Raw genomic sequence first — 14,127 nt, 5'->3', positions numbered from 1 at the left:
TTAGGTGTAGATTTGCTTAATTGTGGGAGAAGGTAAGCACAAGTACTCCCTATTATGCTATTTTGGGTTCTATTTCTTCCTTAAGATTATTTTTTTAAAGAGAAAAATAAACTTTTTGTTGATTGCAAACTTTCATAAGAAGTACAAATGTGACCATTTGATCAAGTCTGTGATTAGATGTGAATTTAGATAGCCTGCTAAACTAATAAGATTACTAATTAATATCAGAAATTAAGTGGAATCTAAAAAGTTCTAAATATCTATATAGTTTATCTAAACACATGGTGGTACAAATTTAAAAATTTCAAGCATAGCCCAAATTTTAAATACTGTATAAAATAGTCACTTAATTTATAATCTGAACAACTGGGACAAAAATCATTTTTGAAAGTTTGAATTTTTTATGTTAATACAAGGGAAAATTGACAAAGGTAATGCAAGAATGCAAGTTGCAAACAATTTATATTTTGCTTTGCTCTGTATATTTCTCTACTCTATTTAATCCAGGTGTTTGATAATTTGGGAGTTTATGCCATTTCCATTCAAATGATAAAAACACATTCTGAGTATCTGTGGAAATTTCCAGCTTCCCATCCTATTTTATCACTTGCCATAGTTTATCCTGTTACTGATTCCATGCTCAAGAGAAATTCTGGGTTGGTTCTGACTGATTCACAACATCTGGAGTTTACTTTATCTCTTTCTAAGTTCAACCACAGTCTGACTCACACCTTCATTAAAGAACATATTGGAAGGCAATGATGTGTTTTGGTTTCCATGACTTCATGCAATGTCTGACCATAGGAGAATGAGAGAAAAATGCTTTAATATTCTGTATAGGCTAACTGTAGACAACTAACTGTAGTTGACGGAACACAGAGCCCATACATCATCTGTGAGTAAACTGCAAAGGGGCTAATTTATTCATAAGTTCGGCTGATATATTGCTGCGAGTTTACTGGATGCTTTTGTCAAAGACTTCAAATTATTTTGAACCTGCTTGAGTTCACCTGCATAATAAAAGAAAAAAGATAAGTAAATAAAATAATACTCTGAGCTACTTTGGTGACCACAAATATTACTCATTATCCTGACATGCTTTGTCTGTTTACTGATAAGCAATCACCTCACATATAGAAGAATGAATCTACTTGACTCATCCAAACAGTACATGATCTTTGACCTTGATCAACAAGATCTTATCTAAATAATATGTGTACTATCATACATACATATTGAGCTTCTACTACATGTTATAACAGTTCTAGGCACTGAGATACAGCAGCCAATAGGATCAGATTCCAATCTAGGAGGTGATGAGCTTGGTGTTAATGTTTTTATTTTTTTAAGATTTGTTTATTTATGCATAAAAGAATGGTGTGTAGTTCAGAAGTGTGGGGGTGGAGGGGTGAGAGGACTCACCAGAGACAGAGTGGGGAGATGAGCAGGCACATTGACTGAAATACACTGCTGAGGGTAGCAGCTGGCGAGACAGGAGTAGTCTGCTGCGCCATGTGGGTTAGCTCCCAGGCTGGGGATCAAACTCAGGCTGCAGTGGTTGGCAATAGCTTGATAACACTGAGACTTTGATCCCTGTGCCACCAGGGATGCCCATTGGTGTTAATGTTTCTAATTGGAAAATGACAAAAAGTTTGGACCTATTCATAACAGAGCAACCTATGCAATGTTTCTATAAAAATTCTTATTAAATGCTTTGCAACCTGAATTTTGAATTCCAGCTAAGAACTTTTTTGTACATGTAGAAAAGTTGTGATCAATTTTTCTGATATAACTTTACATTCTATTAGTAACTTTTTGTAATCCAGTTAGTGATAAATGCAATATTTTTTACTTAGGTCATACACATTAAATAAGTAAGAAAACTGCCCAATTTAGAAAAAAAGTATGTTCTTCAAGAAAATATGAGATTTTCTTTCTCAGTCCTGAGTCCATTACTCAGATTCACAGGATAATTATATAAATTTCCTTTACACTTCATGCCTGTGAACAAAAACACAGAGAAGAGAATAACTTTCAGCTTTTGCAATACAAATAACTACTTTTTTCATAACCTCAGTTTTATTATTCAACACTATGCCAATAATTTACCATGATTGAAGTGTGCTATAAAAACATTTCAAAAAGGACATTGGTTTCTGAAGTTAAAAATGTAGAGCCAAGTTTAAGAACGGACTGACTTAAGTTTGAGTAGAAATTTTGTGTTTTTGAATTGTGTGTGTGGATTAAAGATTAGCTTGCAATGGATATTTTAGAATATTAGGTATGAATATAGTTGCTTGGTACAACTATATTTATTTATTTATTTTATTTATTATATATTTATTATATATTTATTTTATTTATTTATTTTATTTAAAATATCATGTATATCTTTGCGTAGCCCAAATTTTCTCCAGTGTTTTTCAAACTGTGAGTCCCCCCTTCAATTGGTGTATTGTGAAATAAGGAAACAAAGTTTTCTTGTATGCTTTGCAATCTCTCTGTTCTTTCTTCTTCAGCCAAAGATAAAATCTAACTCCTTCCTTCCTTCCTTCCTTCCTTCCTTCCTTCCTTCCTTCCTTCCTTCCTTCCTTCCTTCCTTCCTTCCTTCCTTCCTTCCTTCTTTCCTTCCTTCCTCCCTCCCTCCCTTCTCTCTGCCTCCCCCACTTTCCCTTCCTCTACCACCCTCTCCCTCTTTCCTTCCCTCCCTCTCTCTATTCTTTCTTTCTTATAATATTTCTTTTTTTTAAAAGATTTATTTATTTATGCATACATGAACTGGGGTACAGGCCAGAGATGTGTGTGGAGGGGTATGAGAGGATTCACCAGAGACAGAGTAGGGAGCAGAATAGGCAGATCCTACTGAAATACACTGCTGAGGGGAGCAGCAGGGGAGACAGGAGAGGTCTGCTGTGCCATGTGGGTTAGCTCCCTGGCCTCCCAGAGATGGGGCAGCTTCATAGAGATGTGCTTAACCCCCTTGCCACCAGGCAGGCTCTCTGATAATATTTCTTATTGAGTTAACATTGGTTTACATCATTTCTTTCATTTTAGAAGCGCAGTTTTAAAAAATTTTCATTGGCTAGATGATTGAGTTCCACATCATTCCTTCTGAGTCAGCACTTTCATAACTGTTCTGAAGCCTGGTCTCTACATTTGTAGAAAAATGTGCAGATGATTCTAATTCTAATAATAAAGTTTAGAGCTCCTTTCTAAAACTCAATATGTCTTAAGGCATTTACTTTGTTGCTTTTTGAAGTTGGCTTCTGGCTTACACATATTTAAATTGTTTTTACTATTTTTTAAAAAATGTCAGTTTTAGACAATCAAGAAACATCAAAGAAAAATACATTACTGAAAGTTTTTATTTTACATCTCAAAGGATATTTCACATGATGTGAAAAATGGCTGCTTAATTTCATGTCATTCAATTAAAAATTATTATAATTCAATTTGGAAAATAGAGACATGTGAACTGATATTAGATTTAACTCCTAAAACATAAGAATTTTGTCCTTTGATGTATATAATAAATGGGGAAGGGTGGATAATATATACATTTGACTAGAGTGATTAAGATATAGTTTATCTAAAAACAGATTTCAAACTCAAAAAAATAAAAAGAGACCCCAATGGTCACTACATTATGATCAAGGGGACAATACTTCAAGAAGAAATAACACTCATTAACATATACTTACCAAACGAAGGAGCACCAAAATATATCAGACAACTGTTGTCACATCTAAAAACAGACATCAGAGAAAACACATACGTAGTTGGAGACTTCAACACACCACTATCAACAATGGATAGATCAACAAGACAAAAAATAAGTAAAGAAACCAAAGCTCTAAATAAGGACCTAGAGCATTTGGGCTTAACAGACATCTATAGAACACTAAACCCCAAAAAAACGGAGTACACGTTTTTCTCAAGCGCACATGGATCATTCTCCAGGATCGATCACATACTGGGGCACAAGAAAAACATCAACAGATACACCAAGATTGAAATCATACCAACCATCTTTTCTGACCATGAAGGCATCAAACTAGAAATAAACCATAAAAAGAAGGCAAGGAACTTTCCTACCTCATGGAGATTAAAAACCACACTACTGGAAGACCATTGGACTAATGAGGAGATCAAAGAAGAAATTAAAAAATTCTTTGAACTGAATGACAAGGAGGACTCAAATATCCTAAATGTATGGGATGCAGCAAAAGCAGTAATAAGAGGAAAATATATAGCAATAGAAGCTCACATCAAGAAACAAGAAAGAACTCAAAGAAACAACCTAATCTCGAAGCTCAAAGATCTAGAAAAAGAACATCAAAAAAAACCCAAAACCGGTAGAAGAAAAGAAATAATAAAAACCAAAGCAGAAATAAATGAAATTGAAACTAAAAAAACAATCCAAAAGATCAATGAAACCAAGAGCTGGTTCTTCGAAAAAATCAATAAAATAGACAAACCCCTAGCCAGGCTCACAAAGGAAAAAAGGGAGAAAGCACAAATAAACAGGATCATCAATGAAAGAGGAGAAATCACAACGGACACAGCAGAAATCAAAAGAATAATCAGTAACTACTATGAACAGTTATATGGAAACAAGCTTAACAATCTAGAGGAGATGGACAAATTCCTACAACTCTACAATCACCCAAAGCTAGATAAAAAAGAAACAGAACACCTAAACAGACCAATTACAAGCAGCGAAATTGAAATGGTCATCAAAAACCTCCCCAAAAACAAAAGCCCAGGACCTGATGGATTTACAAATGAATTCTACCAAACATTCAGAGACGAATTAGTACCTATTCTTCACAAACTCTTCCAAAAAATTGAGAAGGAAGGGACAATACCAAACACGTTCTATGAAGCCAACATTACACTAATACCAAAACTGAACAAGGACAACACAAAAAAGGAAAACTACAGGCCAATCTCCCTAATGAACACTGATGCAAAAATCCTCAATAAAATTTTAGCTATCAGAACCCAACAATGTATCTATAAGATAATTCACCACGACCAACTAGGATTCAGTCCAGGGACACAAGGATGGTTTAACATCCGAAAATCAATCAACATTATCCAACACATCAACAAAAAGAAATATAAAAACCATATGATAATATCAATAGATGCTGAGCAAGCTTTCGACAAAGTGCGACACCCATTCATGATAAAAGCCCTTGAAATTCTTGGGATACAAGGAACATACCTCAACATCATAAAGGCCATCTATGACAAGCCAACAGCCAGTATCATTCTCAATGGTGAAAAGCTGAAAGCAATTCCATTAAGATCTGGAACAAGACAAGGATGTCCACTCTCACCACTGCTTTTCAATATAATACTGGAAGTGCTAGCCAGAGCAATAAGACAAGAGAAAGACATACAAGGAATCCAAATAGGAAAAGAAGAAGTCAAACTATCACTATTTGCAGATGATATGATAATATACATAGAGAACCCCAAAAACTCCACAGAAAAACTAATTCAACTCATCAATCAGTTCAGTAAAGTGGCAGGATACAAAATCAACACGCAAAAGTCATTAGCCTTCCTATACACAAACAATAAATCTGAAGAAGAAGAAATAAAAAAAAATCCCTTTTATTATCAAAACAAAAAAAAATCAAATATTTGGGAATAAATCTAACAAAAGAGGTAAAGGACCTATACAAAGAAAATTATAAAACACCTTTAAAAGAAATAGAAGAAGACACAAAGAAATGGAAAGACATCCCCTGTTCATGGATTGGAAGAATAAACATTATTAAAATGGCCATCCTACCAAAAGCAATACACAGATTCAATGCTATTCCAATCAAAATTTCAATGTCATTCTTCAAAGAAATAGAACAATTATTGATGAAATTCATATGGAATCACAAAAAACCCCGAATAGCCAAAGCTCTCCTGAAAAAAAAAAAAAAGGAAGGGAATGGAGGCATCACACTCCCAGACTTCAAACTACACTACAAAGCCATAATCATCAAAACTGCATGGTATTGGAACAAGAACAGACATACAGACCAATGGAATTGAATAGAAAATCCAGAAATAAACCCACAAATTTATGGTCAGCTAATCTTTGACAAAGGAGCAAAGACTATGCATTGGAACAAAGAAAGTTTGTTCAATAAATGGTGCTGGGAAAACTGGGTTGCTACATGCAAAAGAATGAAGCTTGACACTACCTCACACCATACACAAAAATCAACTCAAAATGGACTAAAGAACTAGACATAAGAACTGAAACCATAAAATACATAGAAGGAAATAGAGGCGAAACACTACATGATTTGCACATCAAAGACATCTTTACAGACACATTACCCAAAGCAGTGATAGTGAAGACAAAGATAAACAGCTGGGACTACATCAAATTAAAGAGCTTCTGCACAGCAAAAGAGACAATAACAAAAACAAAAAGAAACCCCACCAACTGGGAGAACATTTTTGCACCCAACACTAATGATAAAGGACTGATCACAAAAATCTGCAAAGAGCTGATGAGACTCAACAACAACAAAGAAAATAACCCAGTCAAAAAATGGGCAGAAGAGCTAAAAAGAAACTTCTCTGAAGAGGAAATGCAAATGGCCAACAGGCATATGAAAAAATGTTCAACATCACTTGTAATCAGGGAAATGCAAATCAAAACTACCGTGAGATACCATCTTACACCAGTGAGAATGGCACATATTAAAAAAACTAGCAACAACAAATGTTGGCGAGGGTGTGGAGAAAAAGGAACTCTTCTGCACTGTTGGTGGGAGTGCAAACTGGTCCAACCACTATGGAGAACTGTGTGGAGATTTCTGGACCTACTAAACATAGAGCTTCCATATGCTCCAGCAATTCCACTCTTAGGTATTTATCCAAAGGACAGAGAAACAGTAATTCCAAAGGGCACCTGCACCCCTATGTTTATAGCAGCACTATTTACAATAGCTAAGCTTTGGAAACAGCCCAAATGCCCAAAAATAGATGACTGGCTCAAGAAGATGTGGTACATATATACCATGGAATATTACTCAGCATTCAAAAGAGATAAACACATGCAATTTGCAGCAACATGGATGGCGCTGGAAGGGATCATGCTCAGCGAAATAAGCCAGAAAGAAAAAGAAAAATACCAGATGGTCTCACTCATAGCAGGAATCTAGAAAATTTAAATAAGGGACCAGGAAAATGAATAAGTATAAGAAAGTGAAAATCAAAATCAACAAAAAACTATGAAACAGAGACACTTTTTGGGTGGTTGGGGGCAGGAGGAGAGGGAATGGGATCAGAATGGGGGGGTTGAAATTGTATGGGGAATATAAAAATAAAATTTATATTAAAAAAAAGATATAGTTTATCTGTTTTTTTTTTTGTTTCAGTCAGTTGTATTCCTTTTTAACTCAAATAAATCTTGGAGTCACATGTAGCATAATTTCTAAAGGCAATCATGTTCAATGAAAAATGTCCAGCTAAATTATATAGCTAAAAATGAATCCCAATTAATCTGTACCTACTTCTTTCTAAGTCCATTTCAGGAAATTCCTTAATTTGGCTTCTCAAAAAATCCTTGTAATTGAACAGTGCTTTTATTACCCTGGAGCTGTTATTGAACATCCTACATCATACATCCTAACCTTCCTTTCCATCTCCAGCCTTGCTATTTTTCCTCCTCTTCCTCTCCAATCTTCTTTTTATTTAGTCAAATATAATCTCTGTGGATCCCTTCCTTTTTCTCTTCAGTTGTATCTCACTAATTAATCTTCTGATTTTTATAAGACAGGAGATCTGAGAGCAAGATTCGCTGAACCTCTATTACTCACTTCTAATGTAAATAATTAGGATTTGACTGAGCATAGGATTATAGACCTAGAAGGTCTGATGGTGACTTGAGATTAAAAATACCATATTCATCAATATGTGGATCCCTTTTGTATTACTGTTATGAAATGAAAATTTACATTTGTGTATTCTAGTAAATAAAAACACTTTCATTTTTGTCATCTTTGTACCTATTACATGTTAAAATTTTTGTGGTATATAATTTCAGTATCTACTATAAAATAGGATATGTAATTAAAACAGAATGCTTCACAGTATATATTCATTTCTGATTTCATACCACCGCTAAAATATTTTAAGTTAATGTCGGTGCTCTCACAGTTAAATGTGATCTAAGCATGGTAGAACCGTATGTGGACCTCAGATTTTTGCCACAGGGAAATTTTTATTACATGCTTTGCCTTCAATTTACTTTAATAACCCTTAATAATAAGACATTATATTTATGTAGCACATTCTGTCCAATGATCCCAAAGCACAATATAAACATTAATTCATAAAACTCTCTAGAAAATCAGTATTTTTATTCTCATTAAAATTTCTAATAAAAATATAAATGCATGCAATAACTGGAGCTAACATATTAAATGACCTAGTTTACTAGAGAATAGAAGCTTTATGCTTTTTCCTCCTGGATTTTGAAATTCAGTGTTTATTGGAAATAAAGGCCTTTATTTTGAGTACAAGGTACTATGTAATCATTTTAGAAAAATCTGAAAAGGACTTAAACTATGAAGAAGAATATAAACATTATTAGCAATCCTACATTAGAACTATAAGCACTTTTAATATATGCTATATTTTCTACAAGTCATCTTTACATTCTCACGTACAAAAGTATGTCTTTATACCATTATATTGCTGATAATGTATGTGTATTTTCATCTTATATTGAAAACATTTTCTAGTACTTTATAATACTTTCCAATGTATGATTTTTCAATGACTACACAAAAAAATCAGGTGAATGAATCATAATTTATTTAACTAAACACTCATTTTTAGATATTTACTCCAGATTTTTCAAGATTATGAGTAATTTTGTAATGGATCTTTCCTATGCAAAATATCCTTATCTTCTTTTTTTTCTTAGAGTAGATATTTGCTGGGTCAAATGACATTAAAAATTCATTTATATATATTAGTTTTCAAAAAGGATGTATTGATTCATTTAACTATTTGTCAAGTCTTCTATTTACAGTTAAAACTGGGTTTAAAACTTCTGATAAAGAGGTCTGGCAAGACAGTGATAGAATGAAGACACTAGTCTCACCTCCTTCTGATACTTACAACTAAATTTCAGTAAAACAAAGTTAAAAATCATGTGAGGGGGAAAAAAACCCCACAAAATAGCACATAGTAGGAGTAACGGTCCAGACGAAAGGGGTAGGAAAAACTTTAAGATAACTTTGTTTAGAGTGATAATGGGGCAGTCCAACCCACAAGAGGGAGTAGTGGCTACTGTGCAGAGCTCCCTGTTGCAATTGCCTTGAAGACATACAAACACCTGGGACTCCTGAGACCCATTCAGCATTGAATAAAGGGGGTGCATGAGCTGGCACCTAGGATGGAGGATGCACTGTTGGAGAGTTGTGGGGATGCAGAGTAAGGATTACTGAGTTGAACATGATGCCTTCAATATAGAACAGGGGGAGCCTGAATTGGCAGGGTGGAACATGTCAGAGCTCCTTGGTCTCCTTATTGGAAAGGCTACTACTTGAAGCCCAGTTTGAGATAATCAAGTCACCTGCCACTTCCCAACCCATGGATAAAATCAAACAAAGAAACAGTGGAACAAACTATAGCTCAAAATCTTAACAATAACAGGAAAATTGGATAAATCAGGATAAATCTCTGTGATGGAAAAGAAAAGAGACAACGACTGTGACCCCATATAACTATAATCCACATCCACCATTGCATCTAGTGCTTGAAAATAGCCTGGGATGGAAGCAGACACAAGACTGCAAGAGACACTCAGATCAAATAGTTGGCTTAGTGGACAGGACCACTGTAGATCCCTGCCACACAACTCTGGCACCCATGAACAGTAAGAAGTTCAAATTTTTGAATTAGTGGGGATGATTTTGGTGTCCTACTGCTCCAGTCTGCTTTTACACCTACTATCCCTGATAGGTACCAATCCTCAGATTACTTCTAAAGGTTCAAAGAGAACTGTCTGATTTATCCTTATTAAAAAAAATTTACATAAGGGGGCCTCCCTGGTGGCGCAGGCGGTTGAGCGCCACACTGTGAAGCTGTCCTCAGCCTCTACAGCTCGGGTTTTATCCCAGCCGGCAAGAATCCCACATGGCCCAGCAGACCACTCTTGTCTCGCCCGCTGCTCCCCTCAACAGTGTGTTTCATCAGTCTGCCTGTTCTGTTCCCCACTCTGTCTCTGGTGAATCCTCTCACCCTCCAGTGCATCTGACCTGTACCCCAGATCTTGTATAAATAAACCTTTAAAACAATTTATATAAGGGATAATAAAATTTATCCTTCCATAACTCAAATATTTAAAAATGAGGAGACTGGAGAACATAACACCAATGCCTGAGCAAAAGCCCCGAGGGGGTCCCTGACACAGTGAAGCTGCAGAGCATGACAGGAAGTCAAAGTTCTGACATTGCCTGTGAAATTAAATGAAACAAAACAAAGGACCAGAACAACGGATGATATAAAAACAACAACAGAATAAAGATGGAAAATATGAGGCACATACAATTTGTAATAATAAAGCTAAGAAATACAATAGCTGATAAAAAATAAATTGAATACCTCAATAACAGAAACAATGAATAGAATTAATGATCACAAAAAAACTCCACAATTCTGGAGAAAACATAAATAGAAAAATGTAAAGAAAAAAGATTAAAAAAAAATGATGTAAGAGGGCCTCCCCTGGTGGCACAGGTGGTTGAGCACCACGTTGTGAAGCTGTCCGCAGCCTTTGCAGTGCCAGTTCGATCCCGGCCAGCCAGCTGGTGTCCCACAAGGTGTGGCAGACCTCTCCTGTCTCACCCGCTGCTCCCGTCAACAGTGTATTTCATCAGTCAGCCTGTTCTGTTCCCTGCTGTCTCTGGTGAATCCTCTTACCTCCTGCGTGTTTGGCCTGTATGCTGATTCTTGTATAAATAAATAATAATAAAAAATGATGTAAGAGCCCTTCGGGACAACTTAAGAAAAATAACATTCATATCTTGGTGACCTAGGGGAGATGCGAAAGAGAAAGAAGTAGGACTTTTTTTGGAAGAAATAGTTACTGAATATGGGAAATTAGCCACAAGCTATGATCCAAGAAGCCAAAGAGTTCAAAACAAAATAGTATCAGACATACACATAGCAAGACATTAGAATAAAGTTGTTGAAAATGAACAACAGGGACAGAATATTAAAAACATCAAGAGAAAAAAAGGGTAGCCTAAAAGGGAACACCAATTAGACTGTCATTGGGTTTTTCAGTAGAAATATAGCAAGCATGAAGAGACTGGAATCCTTTACTCAGCAAGATTAACATTCAAGACAGAAAAGTAAAGAGCTTCACTAAAAATCAAAAACTAGAATTTATCAACACCAAGCTGCACATGAAAGAAATTCTATAGCAGTTGTAAAGTAACAGAACAATAGAACAAGGCAACAGACACTTAAATCATATGATATGAAGGAGGCGGAGGAGGCGGAAGAAAGTAACAATGTGGACCATCAGAATCAGTCAGAGAACAGACCATCCAATGGATCACACAATATATATAATGATGTATTATATATACTGTATATACTATTATACTAAACTAACTTCAGTACAACCTTCAAGCAAAAATTAGTAGAAGTAACACATAAACAATGGAAATCAAATTTAAACAAAACTTATCAAGAAGTCCTTTAAGAATAATAAAGACAAGACAAATTATAACAAAAAACATGAAACAGAAAGCAAAAACAATAAAATGGCAATGAGCACTTATGTTTTAATAATCACTTTAAGCTTAAAGGACTGAGCACACCAGTCAAAAGATATAAAGTGGCTGATTAGATTTCAGAACAAAGTCTAACCTCCTATTATTTATAAGAAACTCACTTTACCTACAAAAGCAAGCACAGATTTAAAAGAAAAGGTTGGAAGACTGTTATACAAACAAAAGGCAACCTGCCCCTGTCCCTCCAAAATCAGGAGCAGCTATACCTATATCTGATAAAATAGACTTTCAATTAAGAAAGGTAATTGAAGACAAAGCTGGACACTATACTATGATTAAGGGTCTAATACAAAGAGAAAACATAACAGTCATCAATATATATGTACCAAATAATTGAGCAGCAAGATACATAAGATAATTAACACACGCACGCAATGGAAAGAAAAATATTAATAACAACATAGTAAAACTAGGGACAATACCACACCACTTGCAACAATGGACAGATCAGCAAGACAAATAATAAACAAACAATAGCCAAATAGATCTAACAGACATCTACAGAATGTTCTACCCAAAAAATTCTGCATATGCATTTTTGTCAAGTGCACATGGAACATTTTCAAGCATAGATCATATGCTGGGACATAAGAGGGCTGAGCTCCAGAAGGAGGGTAATCCTGTGGAAACCTTGATTCTGGATTTCAGAATTGTGAGAAAAAAGATTTCTGTTGTTTTATGTCATCCAGTTTGTAATACACAGCTGAAGAACTTGGTATTAAAGGCTTTATGTTTCTACATTTTGAAATATTGGTGGTGAATTTTTTAGCAACACTTTACTATGAGAATGTTCATATCATTAAAATCATTACAAGTGCTATTTGTTTAAAATTCCAACTTTACTAATTGAGAAAATAGACTGCTAGGTCATAATATTCATCATCACCACACACATACACAAACACACACACATTTACACTTATTTACTGAAATGAGGTATGTTTTCACTTTTCTTTATCTTTTTATATTTGTGATTCTTACTTTTATAGATTTTTCTTACCTAAAATAAATACATCAAATATTGTGAAATGGGTTCCACTTTTCATTGCGTGGAAGGGGAAACTAAATATAAACCATGACTTATAATGAAATAATAATTGTCACTATTTAATACAAGAATATAATGTCAGTATCTTTGTTAATTGTACAAGTGAGAAAATGGAAGCTCAGCGAGATTAAGTAAACTGCAATATCCACAGCACTAGAAGCAGTAAAGATTGACACCTAAATTGAGGCCTAACCGTTGTGTATTCTTAACAAAGATATCATAATCCATGTGGTGAATGTGTTTCATGGGAAGTTACTTGAAAAACTGATTTATTTTAGGGCCTCCCTGGTGGCACAGGCAGTTGAGCGCAGCTCTGTGAAGCTGTTTGCAGCCTCTGCAGAGCTGGTTCGATCCCTGCTGGCCTTGGAGCAATGCACAAGGTGAATAGATCTCTCCTGCTTCGCCCACTGTTCCCCTCAGCAGTATATTTCGTCAGTCTGCTTGTTCTGTTCCCTGCTCTGTCTCTGGTGAATCCTCTCACCCTCCTGCACATCTGGCTCTTGTATAAATAAAATAAATTAAAAAAAAACTGATTTATTTTAATGGATTAGAAATTTAATGCGATTCCTGCAAGAAAACATGTTTTGAAAAAATGCCTGGGCCTGAAACACTAATAGAATATGATAGGGAATATATTTTTAGGATATTCCTCTTGAATTAAGGTCAATCTAGAAAATGAAAACACAGTTCACACAGTAAAAAGGTTGACTCTGAATCTGTAAGATGCAGTTCACTTGGGAGCCAAAGAAATTTTGAAATATGATTCAATGATATAGACTTATTGTACAGTTTTAGTCAACTGTTTAGCCATATATATGATATATGAGAAATTCTTATATATAGTGTACAATTCATTCTATACAGGACAAAGAGCCTCAGAGAAATTGTTTCCATGTTTATTGCCAAAACTTTCTCATGATGTGTAATTACAGTGATCAATATCAAGTAGCTCAAATATGATAGTGTGAGAAACTTTCATTTTTCTAAAAAATCAAAATTCTCTTAATTAGAATATTTTTCTGATGATTGAAGCCATCACTTCAACTTGCCACATGAAAAATCTTTATTGTAGGAACATTTTTAGTTTGTGTTCATATTCTCACATTCTGACTATGTGATTTGAGCAGATTCAAGAATTTTGAATTTTGGTTTCCTCATCTTTAGCATACAGATGGAAAATGTCCTGGTGTTTCGTTTTCTTTTTATAAATAAAAGTAAAGAAAAGGTCCAATACTGACTTAG

The sequence above is a fragment of the Talpa europaea genome (genome assembly GCF_964194135.1).
Source record: "Talpa europaea genome assembly, chromosome: 5".
Classification (NCBI taxonomy): Eukaryota; Metazoa; Chordata; class Mammalia; order Eulipotyphla; family Talpidae; genus Talpa; species Talpa europaea.
This window is presented reverse-complemented; position numbering follows the sequence as displayed.